The 20,546-nt window shown below is 36.4% G+C and overlaps 1 long non-coding RNA gene across 1 annotated transcript; it reads left to right on the top strand.

The window, feature by feature from the left end:
- Window positions 1–474: 474 nt before the first annotated feature.
- LOC136365235 (uncharacterized) lies at window positions 475–2,778 on the top strand. The gene is made up of 3 exons (XR_010744310.1): window positions 475–513; window positions 1,973–2,014; window positions 2,748–2,778. It is a non-coding gene; the product is annotated as an uncharacterized lncRNA (long non-coding RNA).
- The last annotated feature ends 17,768 nt before the right edge of the window (window positions 2,779–20,546 follow it).

Below are 20,546 nucleotides of genomic sequence, written 5' to 3' on the forward strand. Positions count from 1 at the left end.
GTGGTGTGTGCTACTCTTCTACATTTGTCCCTCATGCCCTAGAATACAGCAAAAATGGCCTGGATGAGGAAGTGGATTTGTATGTGTTGATGTATGTGCAGTGCAGGTGACAGTGAGACGGGCTGGAGGGGTGATGATGTCTCAGCTTCCCTCCCCATATTTGGAAAAGCCAAGCTGACTGGCAGCGCAGAAAGGTGGTGCACATAACCCGTGCTCTGCTACTCCCCACAGAAGATGAAAGAATAGAAAATTACTTAATAGGGCCAGTCTGCCTCCCCAGACATTCAGAACTGAGAATAAACAAGCTTAATGCTGGTTTTTAAGAGGTGATATGCAGTACATCACACATATGACCTTTGTCTTTCTTCTCACAAACTAAATAGTTCAATTTAGTATTTTCTGTTTAACTGCATTGCATTAAACAACTCAGTTAAAGGTGCTGCATTATGTTTCTTTGTTTCTGGATTTCTTTTTCAGAGTTTGGGAAACTCTGCCACAAGGATCATAGTACAGGTAGACATTTTTTTCCTCCATTATACGTGAGTTTTAAATGAAGATCTGTCTTAGTAAACTAAGTAATAATTCCTGTCATTTAAGGAACAAAAGTATGAATAACTTAGTGACATCTTAGATGTCCACAAACTACAGTGGTGGAGTAGAGCATTTCTGTGACTACTGCAAAGGGGATATCTTAGCTGGTGGCTGAATAAAGATTATTGCAGCTGTTTTCTACACATAAAGATTTGAAAACCTCTGTATGAGAATCCCATTGTGCTCTCAAAATTGGCAACATTTGACCATCTCGGTCTGCTCAGGAAGGAGGATGGAATTCTAAAACTAAATCATGAATGTTAGTCAGTATCAAATCCAATATAAATTGTAATTTGCACAGTTCCATTTCATTCAGTCTATTTTTCAAACAGTCCATTTTTAATGGAAACAGCCAGTTCAGAATTACATTTTTAAAATCCTGCCATTAATGCTTAGGTGAACCGTTGTATTTTTAAGTTTGCTTCTTGATAATCAGGAACTTGGAAGGTGGATTCCAATCTAATCTCAATAAGAGCATGTTTATGAAGTACTATGAATATCATTCAGACATATTTTTCTGGGTTCTTTGCCATTTTAGCATCCATCCCACTCATAATGGCTAGTCAATCCATTAGATGTCAGTCCATCAGACTACAACAAGAAATTCTAACTTTCATTGAAAGATGACTAGTAGGTTATCCCAGCTGAAATTTGTATTTCTAAAACAATTGCTTTCAAAATATACAGCATTATTTTCTTCCATGACTACTGATGAATGCTGGAAAAGACGGGAATAAGATTTCCTTGTTATTTTATTTCTGACTTTAAATGTACAGTGTTTTGATTACACAGGTTAACTATCTTCAATGTGTAAATATAAAAAATATTTTGTGCTCATAATCAACATATTTTGTGGGAATCAAAATATTTTTGCAATGGCTTGTGGCTTTTCCTTGCATTAAATTATAATGAAAATTAAATTGTAATGGAAATGTGGATTTTTCAGTTTCTGTTTTGGCGAAGCCTTTGTCAAAAATTTGTTGCACTTATTAATAAAAAAATCAGTCATAATGTGAATACACTTTGATGGTTTGATCCCATAAATAGATATGAGTTTAATATAATTTGTGAAATACATTTGAAAGGCAGAATTATTTTAACTCACTTCAAATACCACAATATGACGCAAAGATGTATTATACAATTAATTTTCTTTAAGAAAATCATATCAAGATACATAAATACTTTTGACACCTTATTTGTGTAGGATTTTTATATATATTTTATAGCAGATGGAGATGGTATAAAGTAAGAAAATGTGTAGTGAACTCTTTGTGGCTTCCATACTGTCTAGTAGATAGAAGGACAGAGCTGCTTCTTGAAATAGTTTAGTGCATAAGCAATCCCTCTTAAAAAAAACCCCTTTTTTGTTCCTATGTAGAGTGGACAAAAACAGCAAACCAGCAGCAGTACTTATATTCAGGTAAGTGAACTTAAAAAGTGTTACAAATATTCCTGTCGACTTCACTTAAACAGGGCTAGCACAACTTAGGAATAAATTAATTTCTGCATTTAAAAATAGATTTCACAGGTACAGATATTTCTGTTTCCCTGGGTTTTGTTCATGAAAAGACCATCTGATATTGGTGTTCAAATGGTTTTGTTTGTGATGCTCACAAATGCAATTCCACGTGTGATGGGTTGACATGAAATGAATGTAGTCCACTCAGAGCATAAAGGTCATGACCCTGAGAGGAAGTAATTCTAGGCTCATTACCACACCATCAGCCCCACACTGATGGAATCAGAGCCCATACACATTAGACCTCAAATTCCAGAAGTTGTAAATTGTAGCTGCTGAGCCAGATCTGGAATGATGAAAAATCATAATAGTGGAACTTAAAGCCATGAAGATAAAGCTACTTGTGTGAAAAAAACCATGACAGAAAATGATCTCAAAAAGGTAGGTGTGATTTCTACGGATCAGGACCACAGGGAGGTCACTATTCAACAGCGAGAATATTCGATATGCACGAGGTTGACAGTCATGGCTTCTGATGAGAAAAGGACAATCTATTGCAGGGCTGTTGCCAGACTGCTCTATCTCCCTTGTGAAACCCCATGTGAAATCCCCATAGAGCTGTATTCCTATAAACATCCTACTCTTGAAAGAAGCCTCCTTGTCAAGGTATTAATTGTCTTCTCTTTGTTTAAAGGGTTCCCAAGGCAGCCAGTCCTATGGCCAGGTGAGATTCTCTTGCTGAAATGTGTTGAGATTTTCTGTAGGAGCCTGTCCTGTAACTGTGCTTTGGGTTGTGGGGGTTTTTTACCTTCTCTGTGTTTCTGAGCAGACCTTGATTTGGTTTGTACCACGGAAACATGATGAAAACACCTTTGTTGTTGTAAAACAATACACCTTCGTTGACAAATATCTTCTTACCTTCATTACAGGTCTACAGACCTCAAGGTAGCAGTTCCTATGGCCAGGTAAGCATCAGTCAGTCACTAGTCAGAATAGAGCATTTCAGAAATGAAGCACTGCGGCAGAGTAAAGGCACTTATCAGTCCCTCAGAATCTGAACTTCAAAGGACAGTTTTCTCTGACAGTGTCGATTCCCACACTCAACATTTATGCATGTGCTACTTATTGATCTGGCATCCCAGTGTGTGAAATCATCACACTCAGCATCCTCGTGAGGGCCAGAAGATGGCTGGCTCTGCACACTGCCCTGCATGGCTTTAGGAGGTAGTTTCTGGCTGCTGCTAATGCAGGCAGGATCCCTTACTGAGAAGGAAGTAACCAAATGGTGTCCTTGTCTTAGGGTGGACCAAGTTTCTCAGGCAGCAGCAGCAGCTCCTATGGCCAGGTAAGCAAACTGGCTGTTCTGCAGAAAGCTCTTCACTAATCTCTGTGACTGGCATGACTGGCAGAGTTTTGAGAGTGATATTTCCCTTGGCAGTCTGTGCCTCAGTTTGAGTGGTGGCTGCTGCTGAGAATAAGACAATGTGCTGCACAGCTGCTAGCATACTGCTCTGGGTCCTTTGGCACAGGAAGAACCTGTTAGGGAATCCTGCATGCAGCTGTTATTTCCATAAACCTCATGCTCTTGAAAGAAGCCTCCTTGTCAAGGTGTTAATTGTCTTCTCTTTATTTCAAGGGTTCCCAAGGCAGCCAGTCCTATGGCCAGGTGAGATTCTGTTGCTGAAGTGTGTTGAGATTTTCTGTAAGGAGCCTGTCCTGCAACTGGGTTTTGGGGCATTGGGTAGCTTTTACATTCTCGGTGTTTCTGAGCAGTCCTTGATTTGGTTTGTACCACTGAAATACCATGAGGGAAAAAATAACATAGCAGAGAGGAACCTTCAATGGAAGTGGGCTTTTCCTTCTGATATTCTGTGATTCTGTTGCTGCTGTGCTGGGACTACACTTATGCAGTTCTGTTTACAAATGACATTTTGCCTTTCTTACAGGGCTCCCAGCCTCAGGGTGGCAGTTCCTATGGACAGGTAATTGTCAGTCAGAATAAAACATTCGAGAAAATTAAATGTTATTGCCCTGAAAAGCTAGAACATTTTAAAATATTTTGTTTGGGATTCATGTTGAATTCTTAACCAATAAGTCTCTGAATCCATTTAAAATATTTTTTTGGGAACATGACCATTGTATTTTTCATGGATAGATACAGGAATCCTAGATTTCTGCTGCTATCTTACCTTTACCATGGGTTTGGAACTTTATATGTTTATGGTAGAAAAAGTGTATTTGATGCTGTTCCCATTTCAGTTGATGGCACAGTACAAATTTATAGTCAGTTCTCGCTGCCTCCTTTGCTCTCAGAAGAGAAGAAGTGTTGAGAAACTAAAGAACACGGGGTCAGGTTCTCATCTGAATGGTCTTGGAGCCTGCAACCAATGAATGGCTGCCTCCCTTCACAGTTTTTATGTAGATTCAAGCAGCCCTAAGACAGCTATGAATTTTGTTAGGATCTCCATGTCATATAGCAAAGATAGACAGGATACTTCAAATACTTTTTGGTAATCCCTGTCTTCATAACTCTCCCAGGTAGCTGGGCACGGGTCTGCAGGTACATGAAACAACAGCACTTTTTTTAGATTATATTGAAGGCATATTGCAACAGCAAATTATAACCACAATAACTTTATATTACTGAGAATTTTTTTAAGGTATGGTCATCCTTGGCTAATTTATTCAACCTGCTACTTTGAATTGCATTGGTTTGTTTTCATTTTATGAATCTATATTTTTTCTAAGATTATTTCCTAGTTTTTAAAAACTACTTTTCACCCTAATTTTCTTTCAATGAAAGGGAATTTTACAGCTAGGGCCAGAGAAAAATATTAATATATTAAATCAATATTCACCTAGCATTCAATATTAGCCATCTAAGCCCATTGACTGAAAAACAGAAGGAAAAATAAATGTAAGACAATTTTGTGCCCCTTCCTGGAAAACTCTCATAAGTTTGAATAGTCTCTGAGACAGAGGGCAATCCACTCTATGATTATTATTATTAAGTAAACACAGGGAGATCACCTATTTCTCCTGAACAAGAAATATCAAAAGAACTGTAATTAAGCAGTGGAGTCTGTACATTCTCTCATTCTGATTTCCACCCCCAAAAACAGACATTAGAGAGGTATCTCCTTCACAAATATAGTAACTATGAATCAATCATTAATTTCATACAGGGGTACCAACCTCAAGGTGGCAGTTCCTATGGCCAGGTAAGCATCAGTCAGTCACTAGTCAGAATAGAGCATTTCAGAAATGAAGCACTGTGGCAGAGTAAAGGCACTTATCAGTCCCTCAGAATCTGAACTTCAAAGGACAGTTTTCTCTGACAGTGTCGATTCCCACACTCAACATTTATGCATGTGCTACTTATTGATCTGGCATCCCAGTGTGTGAAATCATCACACTCAGCATCCTCGTGAGGGCCAGAAGATGGCTGGCTCTGCACACTGCCCTGCATGGCTTTAGGAGGTAGTTTCTGGCTGCTGCTAATGCAGGCAGGATCCCTTACTGAGAAGGAAGTAACCAAATGGTGTCCTTGTCTTAGGGTGGACCAAGTTTCTCAGGCAGCAGCAGCAGCTCCTATGGCCAGGTAAGCAAACTGGCTGTTCTGCAGAAAGCTCTTCACTGATCTCTGTGACTGGCATGACTGGCAGAGTTTTGAGAGTGATATTTCCCTTGGCAGTCTGTGCCTCAGTTTGAGTGGTGGCTGCTGCTGAGAATAAGACAATGTGCTGCACAGCTGCTAGCATACTGCTCTGGGTCCTTTGGCACAGGAAGAACCTGTTAGGGAATCCTGCATGCAGCTGTTATTTCCATAAACCTCATGCTCTTGAAAGAAGCCTCCTTGTCAAGGTGTTAATTGTCTTCTCTTTATTTCAAGGGTTCCCAAGGCAGCCAGTCCTATGGCCAGGTGAGATTCTGTTGCTGAAGTGTGTTGAGATTTTCTGTAAGGAGCCTGTCCTGCAACTGGGTTTTGGGGCATTGGGTAGCTTTTACATTCTCGGTGTTTCTGAGCAGTCCTTGATTTGGTTTGTACCACTGAAATACCATGAGGGAAAAAATAACATAGCAGAGAGGAACCTTCAATGGAAGTGGGCTTTTCCTTCTGATATTCTGTGATTCTGTTGCTGCTGTGCTGGGACTACACTTATGCAGTTCTGTTTACAAATGACATTTTGCCTTTCCTACAGGGCTCCCAGCCTCAGGGTGGCAGCTCCTATGGACAGGTAATTGTCAGTCAGTCATTGGTTATTCTACAGTATATATGATGTGATGTTCCCATATATGTATTGAGAATTCTGTGGTTTCTTACTTGAAATAATATAGTAAGTAACTCTTTAGAATTAAGTGTTGTGAACTTTTTTCATATGTCTCTGGCAACAACGGGCTCACTGAGGCAGGACTTTCCCCTGTAGAATGGGGTGCTTGCTGGTGTCAACTTTCTGATGCATTTTGATATTCAACATAATTTACTAGAAAATTTCCAGTAGGATATACTTGGATTTGAAGTGGCCTTGCCACTAAAGCCCTTGAAAATTCATGTGTGTGTTTGAAATGGAAAATAGGAATATGTAGATCTTAAGCTATTCTTTTATATTTTTTTCCAAGCAGGGCGGATCTGCTTCTTATTTTGGCAGCAGTGGTTGTGGACAAGTAAGACTTTTTCTCCAAACTTTTTGAAAACTAGGCTCAGCTGTCTTTGCAATAGTTTTTAATAATTTTTATAATGTTTGTTAGTTTGAAATCTATTGTTTTCATTGTTACATGAACTTTTCTAGCACAGAGGTCAAGAAAGGCTGCTATTATTGGCTGTTGTATTGAATACAAAGTAGCTGCTCCCATTTAGAGCTGCACTTGGAAGACAAACAATTAATCTGTCTACTCAAGAAGTATATAAAATCTTTGCTTGGGAATTTTCGGATGTTGATGATGAGTTTCCAGTTGAAAGCATAATGCATGAGGCCAATAGTAAGCCTCTGTTTGAATAAATATATCCAGGGAAGCAAGCAGATTGAAAGAGAAGTATAAAACCAGATATTTTTAGCAGAAATATTAGGACTGATGTAAGTTACGCATGAATGGAAATACATCTGAAAGCATCACAAGGAGCAGTACAGCAGAAACACAGTTACCAGCAATGAAAATCATAAACACTGAAGAATGGGTGATTTCCACTAAGGGGTGTCACATGTTGACTTATTAAGAGAAGACCCTGTAATAATTGCTGTAATAATGGGAGGGTGACAACCAGGGTAGAACTCTTTCTGTGTACTGTTCCTCACCCTGTTATCACAAAATATACCCAGGCAAAGGAATGGCTCTGAGTAGAAGCCTTGCCTAAAATCCATGGTGGTGAATCTAGCAAGAGACTGATGGTCACATTTAGATAGATGGTCACCCAACAGTAACAGTTACTTCCAGAACACCCCGCCAGCAGTTCTTCTTTACCAATCAAGAGGAACTAGGATGATACAAAGAGACATCAATTACCAACCGACCTTCTTCCCTGTGGCTCACAAGTGTTCATTTGATCATCTGTGTGCAAGTGCTTTGATGTTTGTATGGGGATGTGAGAGTGACAGAGGGCAAAGCCACAGACTGAAAGGGTTAAGTAAAATTAAACTCACTCTCTGTAAAGGTGTATATTGCGTTTTGTTACACTAATTCTCACATAGGAAATTTTAAGGAAACTAATTACTTTGCAAGAAAATGTCATTTACCTTTTTATTTGTTCCGTTTTTGACAGGGTGTCTCCTATGACAGCAACCCCTGCCACCAGGTAAATGGTCTTTCTCCTCTCATTTTAAGATGCATCTGAAATTAGTTTTGGCACTAAACCAAATTACTCCCAAATTCAGATTCATATTGCACAAATTCGTGTAATCTTATGAATTCTGACATTAGAACTCATTATCTTCCTGTTCACAGGAGTATTCACAGTGGCTTTCGAGTCTTTTTTGCCACTTTTTCCTCACATTACATTTTGAAATGTCTATTTCTATAGGACATTAAGGCCAGATTCTAGAAAGAAGTCTGTTGCAGAATTGTTTAACTGGCATGACTTAAATCAGAGCTGGAGCTCACCAGCTTCTCTCTTCCTGTCAAAAGCCAGAAAGTATGTTAGGACTGCCACTTGAGGTCTCTGAAACAAACTGAGTTTGTGCAGTGAACTATAAATAGCCATCTGTGGTTTTGTTACAAGTTCAAGTGTTGGAGGTCTACAAACCACTATCCTAAAAGATACCAGCTATGTTAAAAGAGATTATCTCTGTGATGTTAAAAATTAGGCAGAAAATGGCAAAAGATTATTTCCTTTTTATTCATGATACTTTTTTTGATTCTTACTGAGTTTTCACAAGAAACAGAAGAATTGGATAGATTAATTGCTTCAACAAATGCTGTGTTTTAGCAATATAAATATAGACTGTATTTATAAGTATGCAAACAACATAGATGTTGGTACAATATATTATTATAATGTGGTACAGAATATACAATGCACTGTATGTAGTATATTATTGTAACTGGAAAGAATTATATATTAAATAGATATATATTTTATAATATCTTTTCATTTTTAAGAGGACCTATTTCTTTGTAAGACTAAGGGAAATGCTTAAATTTTGTTCCAAAATCTTCTAGAACATTAAAAGATAATACTTTTCATTTAATCTTTCTTTGTCTGTTCTGAATGAAGCCTCACACCCATTTTAGCAAATGGCAAATACCCCACTCACTTCAGTAGTTCAGTATTTCACAATTCGTATTATGCACTTTTGACACGAATACTTCTACAAATGTGTTTTCTGATTTCACTGGAAGGAGTTACATTCCTCTCTAAAGAGGGCACATAGAAACCTACTGAGTGTTTTATTTAAAACCTTTTCCTCGAGGCCTCTGTATCTCACAGGTCACAGCTTTCTGTGCAATCATGCTACCTGGGAAATTTGTATGAACTCATTTGATCTGTATAAATTAGGTTTTCTACAGGAGAAAAATGGTACATTCTCTAGAGAGTGTTCAGAACGGAACTTATCTGTGCACTAGACATTACTTAAAGTTAAATGTTTGAGGTTCCTTGATTTATGTCTCATTTAGTATTTACCATTGCATTGCTGGCAATCTGTGCTCTTTACTTTAGGAATTATTTCCATATTGTATATCTGCCTCTGCTTCTTACTCTTCCTAAGCAAGTATCATAGTTTCATCAAAAATATTCCATGCCAAACAGTGAGTGTCTAAAGCATTTTTGTCTGATTTACAGGGTGGATCACAGGGTGGTCAGGTGAGTACATCTTTATTATCCATTGGTAAAACCTTTTAAAGCAATTCTAATCCACACTAGTTTTCTTGCTCATGGGGATATAGACTCTTACGGAGTTTCTCTGTGTCCAACCTTTTAAGTCATTCTCTGCAAACACACTTTTGATCAGCTCTGAACTTTCACTTCCATGAAAGTAGAAGTTGCATAGAACTTCCATAGAACTCAGCAACGTATGATAGTTGTATGCACTCAGAAAAAAATCATCTCTCCAGCATTATGACTGCTACTGTTTTGTTTTCACAGGATGGTTCATACTCCTCACAAAACTATGGTGGTAGCCAAGTAAGTATTGCCTTTCACAAAAGTTTTATGAAGGTTTTAACTTCTATGATGGCGGATCAATATCTGATCAGCAATATGGAGATGTAAATTCTAATTATTTTGTTGTTTCTTGGCAGGGTGGATCATCATCCTCCCAAAATTATGGTGACAACCAGGTAAGTAGACCTTGATTTTCTCCTGGTAAGAATTTTTTATTGTGTTTGATAATTTATGCAGATATCTTGAAAATTGTATTTGTTCAAAGGAATCCTAGGCAATTCTTTATTCCAGCTTTACAGCGTTTGAACCAAATCACAGTTTCTTCTGAAATAGAGTTTATATTTGTTTGTTTAATAGGATGGATCCTACTCACAGAACTATGGTGGGGGCCAAGTAAGTAATACTTTATTTCACTATTTACACATCACTTCATATAAACTTTGGCCTCTGCTCAAAATCATGTTTTCTATATTCTGACTTTATACAATTTTTATTGGGTTTCTTTGTTTGTTTTAAAGGGAGGATCATCCTCAGACACCTATTATGATAATAATGTAAGTAGTTCTTTCTTTCTCCTAGTTACATATTATTTGTAGTCCCTGCATAACTTTCTCAAAGATTTAATAAAACATAATTTTTTTCTGTGCTCTTTGTGGTCTGGATTTGTTTCATTGGGATATTTTTCTTTACTGAAGTTTGGAACATTCCCTGTCAGCCACTGTTGCAACTATGGATTTGGCTCCTTTTTGTCTTATAAAGATCCTAATTTAATCTAACTCAGCTTCTTCTTTGCATGAGCATCTCTTCCATCTTGTAGAGTAAACAGGAAAGTGTACGTTTATCAATTCATTTCTGTGAGGAAATAACTGATATCTGATGTCCTTCTAGGAGTCACAGGATTCCTCATATGGTAATAATCCCAATGCTTGTGATGATGTGAGTATGCTTTCTCTAATATCTTTTCATCACAACATTTTTCACAAAGATCAGAAAATACTGCTCTGCTAGATGCAGTCTTTGGAGCAGAACAATCCAGAAAGAGTGCTGAGTTTCCACACTAACAGCTGCTTCAGCAACTGCCTCTTCTCTTGCTGAAAATTGTCACATATATATATATATGTTTACAGACCAGTTAGTGCTTTCAAATGCAATTTCACTTGATGAAGTGAAATATGAATAAAAATACTTCAATGGCTTTGCAGTAACAGATAATTTCCTCAAAATCTAAGAGTACATTTTACATTAATTAAAAAAAAAAAAAAACAAGCCTGCAAGAAAATCTTCAGGACATGCAATGAAGGCAAGAAGAAGTGACAGATATTCCACTGCTTTTCATATTACATTTGTACCAATCTAGGGTTGTTATTACAATGTTTTTCAGACTGGAATAGTGGGATTTCAAGCTAATTTAGATAAAACTGTGGAGAATGGGAACAATAAGTGATTTTTGTTATGTCTGTATGCAGTATCAGAAACAATTTGTTTTCTTTAGGCTTACTTTATTTAAATAATTCTTTAAAAAATGAAATAATGTATTCTTTTTCAGAATGACACTACCTACAGTTCCAATAATCAGGTAAGAGCTTTGTTTGTTCTGTAGTGTTAAAATTCTAATGATTAATGACATTGTTAGTAACTGAGCATTTCTATATTAGACCTGTGGACCTTTAGTATATGATTGCTTTATAATACCCTTCAAAAGTTAATTATTTCTCTGAACTCAAGGCTGCACAATTACTTCAGATGGCACAATACTTCTAGGAATACATACTAATACATTTTCTTTACAATATGTCCACTTTGACTGGATAATTTGGGAATTAATCACCTGAGTACATGAGGCACGTGGCCAACTCAAGCTTTTCTCACTCCTTCGGATTTAATGTCACTTACGTGCTGCTGTTATAAAGTAACATTTCTGCCCTGTCAAGACTTTCCATCCCTGCAAGCAGAAAGGGTGATTAATATGAATAGATTGTGACCAAGCAAATACATTGCTGTGTAAATAAATTACATTTTCTTTACTTGTTTCAGTTCATAGAAAAGCTTTTTCTACCTGTCACAGCCTCCTTTTGTTTTACTGCCATCTAGAGTAACCATCAGTCATCAGCTACTTGTCTTTTCACTTCTCAGCCTTTCACTTTTCTGCTTCATTTTTTCCCCTATTTTTCCTCTGCAGTAGTTAAGTACTGAACCAAACATATTCTAGAAAGTAGAGACCTTCTGAAAACATCTTTCATTTTGGCTTGTATTTACCTTGAATGCATTGCACCAGGTTCAATTCAAAATGTTCTGAAAAAAATCCAAAAATATCCTTCATCAGCAAGCCCTGTTTGGAGCCTTTTCACTTCCTCCTTTGTTAACGAGAGATATTAGTATGCCCTTGGTTATCTCTATCCAGCCTGTATGGCATTGTAGAAGAGTTTGCTTCTAAACTTTCTCACAAAGAAGGATGGGGAATGCTAAGAAAAACGAAAGAGAAAGGATCCTGATCCAGATTGTATACTAAACTACAGTATACAATTCAGTTGTTCAGTTTAGGAAAACTTCCCTAAGCAGGAACTTACGTTGAAAGAGGTAATTGAAAAGAAAGAATATGCTTTTTAAGGCACTTACTGCTAATAAAATGAAATCTCTGGACATTTGCCTTTTCCAAACCTCTCCTTGACAAGTAGTAGATTTTTGCTAAAGCTAAAGTGTGGACAACTACAGCTATAAAGTACTAAAAGGCTTGCGGCTCCTTTGCAGCGTTCTGGTTGTGGAAAGAAGAAAGTTGTTGCCCGAGTAAGTAACACTTTTTTTCTTTAAGTTTTTACCTGCTTGTAGGATTTTAGTCCTAACTATACCTAATCTGTCTTAATTATACTAATTTTTCCCTAATCATGTTTATAGTAGTTAATATCCTTCTTCATAAGGGAAAAGTAAAATAAAATTACTTGAGTGTTTGCTTTTTGGATGAATCTCTTTAAAGAAAGTATACGTATAAAAAACACATGAAAATCATGCTTTGAAGTATAGGGCAGCTCAAATTCCTGTTCTTCATTAAGCACATACAGAGTTGGTGGAAGCTAAAGTTAAAATTAAATTAGTATCATATAAAGGACAGCTAATATTTTAGCTGAAGAAAGAGTAATAAGTAAGGAATAATAATGTTTCCTAATTTATTATGCTCAGTGGTTGTGTAGGAGATACAGATATCTGTACTGTATAGTCGCAAGTCAGACTCAGTAATGGCCTATTAAAATTATATGCAAATAGCCTTTTATTTTATAATAATGCATGCCTACTCAATGTAGACAATAATGGGTCTGGAGCACTTATAAACAAACAATATGGAAAGGAAAAAAAGACCTCTCCCTGATCACAGAATTTTCATTTCCTAATTGTAGATGTTATTATTTATTTTACAGGACACATCACATGTTTTAAACAAAAGAGCCTATGACGTACAGGTAAACCATTCCTGTCCCTTTTTCTGAGATACTGCTGGTAGTAGTAAGCTTACAGCTCCTTGTATACTACCTACAAAAAAGAAGGATCTAGTGTCCACAAAAAAGGATTAATTCTCTTTAGGGTTAGATGGCTCTTTCCTAATAGAACTATGTCTCTTATTTTATTACCCTTACAGATATGTGTCATTTTTTGTTTTTTCACAGAATGCATCTTCTCCTTCAAATAGCAGCCACTCTGACATGCAGGTAATAATGTAGTGTCAACTGCATGATATCAAGGAGCTTTCTGATAAACTATATTTCATTATGAAAGTTATGTTCCAGTAATTTTTTCTGTGCTGAACAATGCTATTCTGATTTGACAGCATTTTCCCTATAGTGTTATGATTTTGCACAGTTGTAAATAGTCATATTAGGCCCAGAATACACAGTTTCTTCTATTCCTTCACCCCACTAAGCAGGTAAGAATTGCAGGTGTCTCTTGACATAACATTTTGTAAAATTAATTTGAAAAACACAAACTAGATAATTTCAGATTCTTATTTTAGAAACATTCTTGCATTCTTGATTGTAACGGCCATATACATAATCGTTTCATTTTGCATTTGGTAAAAGGTACCTCTTAGGGATTACATACTTCTGTTACAAAAGTAGGTCCAACTTTAATATTCTGTAGAATTATTTACTGCTGCAGCAGGATTTATTTAGAGAATTATGTGAAATTTAACTGATTCACAGTGGCACCTTGTTCTATTTTTCTTAATATTTCGGATTGGTAGCCATCAGCTTCCCAGGGGTCTGAAATCCTGCTATACCCAGCCTTATGTAGACTTAACAGTAGCACAGTCCTCTGTCTCAGAGAGTTTGAAGTTCAGTATTGCAGACAGAACTCTGAGCTCTGGAAGGTAACAGTTTTCTCAATTAATTTCCCTAATGCCCATTCCCTGTGAATTTTATCAAGTCACTTAATTAGCTTTCATCCTAATTTATGTTTTCACAATAATTCAACACGGTATGTTCATTGTACAGGGAAGTAATAGTTTGTAATAATGTTTCCCATGACATAGTTTTATACTTTAAATTCTAATTAAATTCTTTAATAAAATAAAATTGTTTTCTTCACAGGGTGGATCATTTATTGCAACCAGTGGATCAAGTAATCAGGTGGGGATTTTCTTTATTTTTTACTAGTCTTGTTCAGGTAGCTTCCTAATAATTAAACCAATTCAATTCAGAAATCAGAGTTTAAGTAGTTTTACATGGAAGATTGATGATGTTTTCCATTAATTTGTAAATGAAGTAACCCTTTTCATATTAAATTTATCAAAAATGTCTGTCTGAAATCACTTTTTGGCACTGTTTCAATATAAAATGTGTATTATGGATGATAGCCCAATGGGATACTCCTATCTACCCTGATAATTCTCTCTTGCTGAGGCATCTGCCATCGAGACATCCCACTGAGAGAGGAACTATCAGTAGTCTGACTTCCAAAGCAAATGCCAACTGTACATGTATGTGCTGTCCCCTCATTTGTTCTAGGTACAGCAAAGGTTCCACCTTCTCTGTAGTCCCACAGACTTTCTTCTCCTAAACAGTTTTGTATCTGAAACAAGACTTTATTTTAAATTTCCACAAAACAATTTTTTTAATCTTTTTTTTTTTTTTTTTTTAATTTGTAGGGTGGTTGCATTTGTCCTGATGGAAGCAGTGGTCATAGACAGGTAATTATTTTTCTGAGTTTATACTTCCTTCCACATTATGGAGTATTTTGAATTAATCACCTTGTCAATATGGACATTTGGTTAACACTAATGGTGATTTCCTTAGTATGGGTGAACTATATACAATTAAATGAAAGAATGAGTTCCACTTAACTGCATAATTACCATTTGACCACTAATTTTCTGTAACTGTGCTTGGTGATCCACATGCTCTCTCACTTGACTATAATGTGCCAGCTGTTTTCAAAAGCCAGTCAATGTAGTTTGTAGTAACCACAGTACTTATTTGCATCCAGCTTAGATACATTGTCTTTCTCACTGGTGCAATAAAATACTGTGACTAAAAATACTAAGATTTGATAAATTTTTCAAAATATAATCCCTTAGATCAACACTTAAACTTTTCTTTCCCCTGAAGAGAATCACTGAAATTTCAATGTCAGTTTCACTGGATAAACTTTTCTCTTAGGCAATGCCTCTGACCCAGGAAAAAGTCCAAGGAATGTGCTCATGTGGGCATTATAGACTAGCTTTACTATGCTTCTGGCTTTTGAATTCACCTTGGATTTTAAAGTAACCTGTCTTCTACCACGATACGTATTTCTGAATGTTTTTTTTACATAAACCCATTACATAAACCTCTTACATAACTCATAAATGCTTATTTTCTTAAACCCATTTGAATGGTGTAGTATTTCTTTAGTTTTTGATTTCAACAAGAAGCATCTTGTGATTTTTTTCTTTCTGTAAAAACCCCCGTGCTATTTAAACAAACTAATTGTATAAAGAAATTTCTGCTTTCTGCACTTAACTTCATTAACTTAAACTATAGCAACAGCAATTTTGGTCAGGTACAACACCACCTCTTTCATCTAATTGAGGCTAAGCAGTACTCATGGCCTAAATACTGTAAAATATAAACTAGTCTATTAAAAGAAATTATACTGAAACTTCATTGAGGAAAAACCTCTATTTCTTGCGTGATTGTACAAAAAATCCATTTATAAGGAAAAAGGTGGAGATCTTTACGCAAGTTTTTTCATTCTAATAAACATTTTTCTTTGCATGCTTTAATTGTTACAAAACATTTTTTAACAGAAATCTAGTACAGCTTGGTTGAGGAGAGTGTATTTAGTTGCTATTAACAAAAATTTTCAACATGAAGAAAATAAGATGTCAAAATCGAACAGATTAGAAAACCAGTTCTCAATGCAGATGTGCAACTTTGATACACGAGACTTATTTTCCAATTTGCAATCATATCAGCTGATCAAATTAATTTATGATAGATTGTGTAACAGTCGACTTGATCTTAGCTTTCTTGGTCTTATCTTTATATTTTGTCCAGGGCCCTCCACACATGGCAGTTGCAGTGTTTACAGGAGCATGTAAGCAGATTGGCCATGATAGGTTACATTTTAGTAATAATAAAGATGCAAGACATAAGTAGATGTATATGTACAAATAAACTACTATTCATAAATCTTAGATAGAAGACAGAATCATCTACTTCCTGGGACAATGGTCACAGCACCAAGCCTGACAGAGTTAAGGAAGCATTTGGACAATGCTCTCAGGCACATGATGTGACTTTTGGAGCTGGTCCTGTGCAGGACAAGGAGTTTGACCTGATAATCCTTTGGGTCCCTTCCCATTCAGTTTATTCTGTGATTCTGTGATTCCTTCAAGGCTCTTCAGCACAGGAGAAAAACTCTTAAAAAAAGATTTCTTTTAGTTTTAAAATGTATGAGTCACACAAAAGTCTTGTCAAACTTGAGAATATTATAAATTAAGAGTCAGAGCTATGCATATTTAAACCGTCTTGTTTCAAAGGAAAAAATGGATTTACTTATGTGGATCCCCAAATTCCTCACACTGCAATTATTCTGCTTTTTCTGCAAGCTTCCTTTAAAGACAAGATCTTAGTCTACAAATAGTCTCAGAGGAAGAAATCTAATCGTAGAATACTACTTCCCTTGCTTTGTATATAAGGGGGAAGTGACAGTTATAGTGAATGTCAGGAGCTGGTAAATAGTCTTTTCTTCAAGTGATAAGCTCAAAAATATGGTCTCCTAAATACTCTTTACACTTTGGAAGTCCACTATTCTGACAGTTCTTAAAAAGACCATCAAAGTCAAGACCATCTATAAAAATACACAGAGTTTAGAAGGTATGATATAGGATTGTGTGATTAGAAAGATAAAACTAAATGCTAGTACTACTTTCAGATTTTTTAACCTGAACGGAAAATAACAGAACCTGCTACAAGTTTCCTTACCTCTAAATAAAGTATGAACCAACATTATCTTTTAATGGTTGTTGTAAAGTTTTATTTGAAAGAATAGAAATTCGCATTAGATTCATTTATGTAAATGTCTGTTTGCAAGAAAATGGCTAGTCTGTGTTTTCATTTCAGGGAGCCCCAGGTTCTTCACACAGCACATATTCTGGTAACCAGGTAAACATTCAGATAAAGTGCCCTATTCAGAAACTCCATCTAAATCCTTCCCTGAAGGAGTAGCCAGATATAAACCAGTAACCCATTCTGTCTTCTGCACAGGGAGGGCCTTTCTTCTATCCTGGAGGATCCTATGGACAGGTAGTAGTTCTTCCTCCCACACCAGGATAGTACAGACTCCCATCCTCCTGGTTCCTTCACTCCCAATATTGTGGGTGCTAGCTATGACAAACTAAAATCACAGACCTGACTGTTATCTCTTAGAGCAAAAAAAATTAAATTAACCTTGATGTAACCTGGTCGTATGAAGCTGTACAGAGAACTGTACAGAATGGTCTCTGCAGTTTCTTTAGAGAATTCAAGTTTCAGCAGGCTAAGAAAATTGCTGCTAAGAAGACTTCTTCCACTTCAACAACAATGGTCTTGAGTTTTACTTAGGCACATAAAAATTATCTCAAACTTGGGAGAAGGGGTAAAGTGAGAATGAGATGTGCAAGTATTTAAACTCTCATCTGCAAGAAAATAGCTGCCTGTGTTTTTCTTTCAGGGTGGCCCAGGTTCTTCCCACAGTTCTTACTCTGGTAACCAGGTAAATATTCTGGTCAATATGCCTGCACAGGAGCAGCCTAAATGTGTGCTTTGAGAGAACATGCAACTACACAGCAGTAAATTTCTGTGCTTTCTCTGCAGGGAGGGCCTTACTTTTATCCTGGTGGTTCTTATGGACAGGTAGGTGTTCTTTGTCTGTAGAGACAACACACTTCTTTTATTTTCATTCTATATTCCTAATGTAGTGGCTGCTGTGAAATGTAACACACAAGCGTTGAGCCTATCATAACACCTAATCATTGTATAAGCTGTGTGTACCTTACAGCATGAAATCTGTCCAAGAAAAGGACTAAATTGTGTCTACAACTTCCATGGAATGATCTTCCATCAAATTAAAAAATTAGGGATAAGAAGTCCCTTCTTGTTTAACAGTATTGGCCTACAGTGAGATTCAGATACATTGCTATTTCTACCATCCTGTTTGCAAGAAAATAGCTAGTCTGTGTTTTCATTTCAGGGAGCCCCAGGTTCTTCACACAGCACATATTCTGGTAACCAGGTAAACATTCAGATAAAGTGCCCTATTCAGAAACTCCATCTAAATCCTTCCCTGAAGGAGTAGCCAGATATAAACCAGTAACCCATTCTGTCTTCTGCACAGGGAGGGCCTTTCTTCTATCCTGGAGGATCCTATGGACAGGTAGTAGTTCTTCCTCCCACACCAGGATAATACAGACTCCCATCCTCCTGGTTCCTTCACTCCCAATATTGTGGGTGCTAGCTATGACAAACTAAAATCACAGACCTGACTGTTATCTCTTAGAGCAAAAAAAATTAAATTAACCTTGATGTAACCTGGTCGTATGAAGCTGTACAGAGAACTGTACAGAATGGTCTCTGCAGTTTCTTTAGAGAATTCAAGTTTCAGCAGGCTAAGAAAATTGCTGCTAAGAAGACTTCTTCCACTTCAACAACAATGGTCTTGAGTTTTACTTAGGCACATAAAAATTATCTCAAACTTGAGAGAAGGGGTAAAGTGAGAACGAGATGTGCAAGTATTTAAACTCTCATCTGCAAGAAAATAGCTGCCTGTGTTTTTCTTTCAGGGTGGCCCAGGTTCTTCCCACAATTCTTACTCTGGTAACCAGGTAAATATTCTGGTCACTGTGCCTGCACAGGAGCAGCCTAAATGTGTGCTTTGAGAGAACATGCAACTACACAGCAGTAAATTTCTGTGCTTTCTCTGCAGGGAGGGCCTTACTTTTATCCTGGTGGATCTTATGGACAGGTAGGTGCTCTTTCTTGTTTGGAGAGATAACAGACTTCTTTTATTTTCACTCCTATTCCGTCCTTGAAAGATGGAAAACACTTTCTTGAGAGAATTCGATTAATCAGCTTTTCTTATTTTCTGTGCAGGGAGGGTCTTCTAATTATGATGGCAGCAGTGATTCCTATGGTCAGGTAAATACTCTTTTTTTTCCTCTTTGTGTAAATGTTGCTGAGGGCCAATATCCTGGGTGAAGTAAATATACAGCTATATCTGTATCTTGGCTCTCACTATATTCTAATGAAAGGGATCTTTTCTTTGAGGAACGAATAAATTTGTACATACTTTTAACTGAGTAGCCTGAAAGTTTATAGGTAAGTAAAAGTTGGGGTGCCTCCAATCTTTAAGGCTTATTCTTCTCAACAATGCTAGCTTTGAGCTACCTGCAAGATGAAGGTCTCTTCAAAAGTGGAATTAGAATTTGAATTAAAAAATATGCAACATTAGTATTTTACTGGGACATAACTCTGAGTTTCTTAAAAGTTCTGATAACTAAATAAATAATCATATTTTTAAAATGTGCCAGAAGAAGATCCCTACAGGAAGCATAAAAAAAAAAAAAAAAAAAAAAAAAGTCTTTTTGCAATATGAAAATTATCTATGTTTTCTGGACAGGGTGGATCTTCCGCATATAGTGGTTCTGAGACTTATGGTCAGGTAAATGTTATTTGTCTCTTACATCAAAAGCTTAAACTTGCTGTATCAGTTCTTATATGTACTGTTTCAGTTTTTTTAAGTAACAATGACCATGAAAATGCCATTTTTACTTTTGCTTCTCTTTATCTTTGTAACAACTCAAAATGTTTCCATAATGGAGAGAGGATGAGGTACTATGTAAGCTATATTTAACTGTGCCCTGTGCCTACTCTATGCTTTAACTATTTTATTATTCGTATGTTAGCTCATTCAAAAGGAAAATATTTCATGCATTTATTTTACACGCCTTACTTATGCAGAAGTTGTTGGAAGTTTAAATAATGGGATTTTTTTAATATAAAGAATGATAACTTTGCAAATTAACTTCATTGAAAATATTTTTCCTTATAAAAATGCATGTTTGCAAGGAGGGTTTTTTCCCCAGCCTCTTCTGCTTAAGCAACAGGTAAAGTTACACATTTTTCCTTTTCTTTCATATTCCTTAGTTTAGGTAAAATCGGATATTCCTAGTCCTTAGTTATTTTTATTCTTCTATTTTATGCTCCTCACAATTAAGAACATGCAAAAGTCCTTTTTACATGAAAATAAATGTTTTTTTCATTATTTTACAGGATTCACCTTCCATGGGAAGTAGTGAAACTGAATATAGTGTAAGCGTTTCTTCTCAACAATATTAATATCGTAATTCACTTCCTTTTGAAGTATCTAGGTGCTTACACAGACCTTTAC

The sequence above is a fragment of the Sylvia atricapilla genome, chromosome 9 (assembly GCF_009819655.1).
Source record: "Sylvia atricapilla isolate bSylAtr1 chromosome 9, bSylAtr1.pri, whole genome shotgun sequence".
In the NCBI taxonomy this organism is placed as follows: Eukaryota; Metazoa; Chordata; class Aves; order Passeriformes; family Sylviidae; genus Sylvia; species Sylvia atricapilla.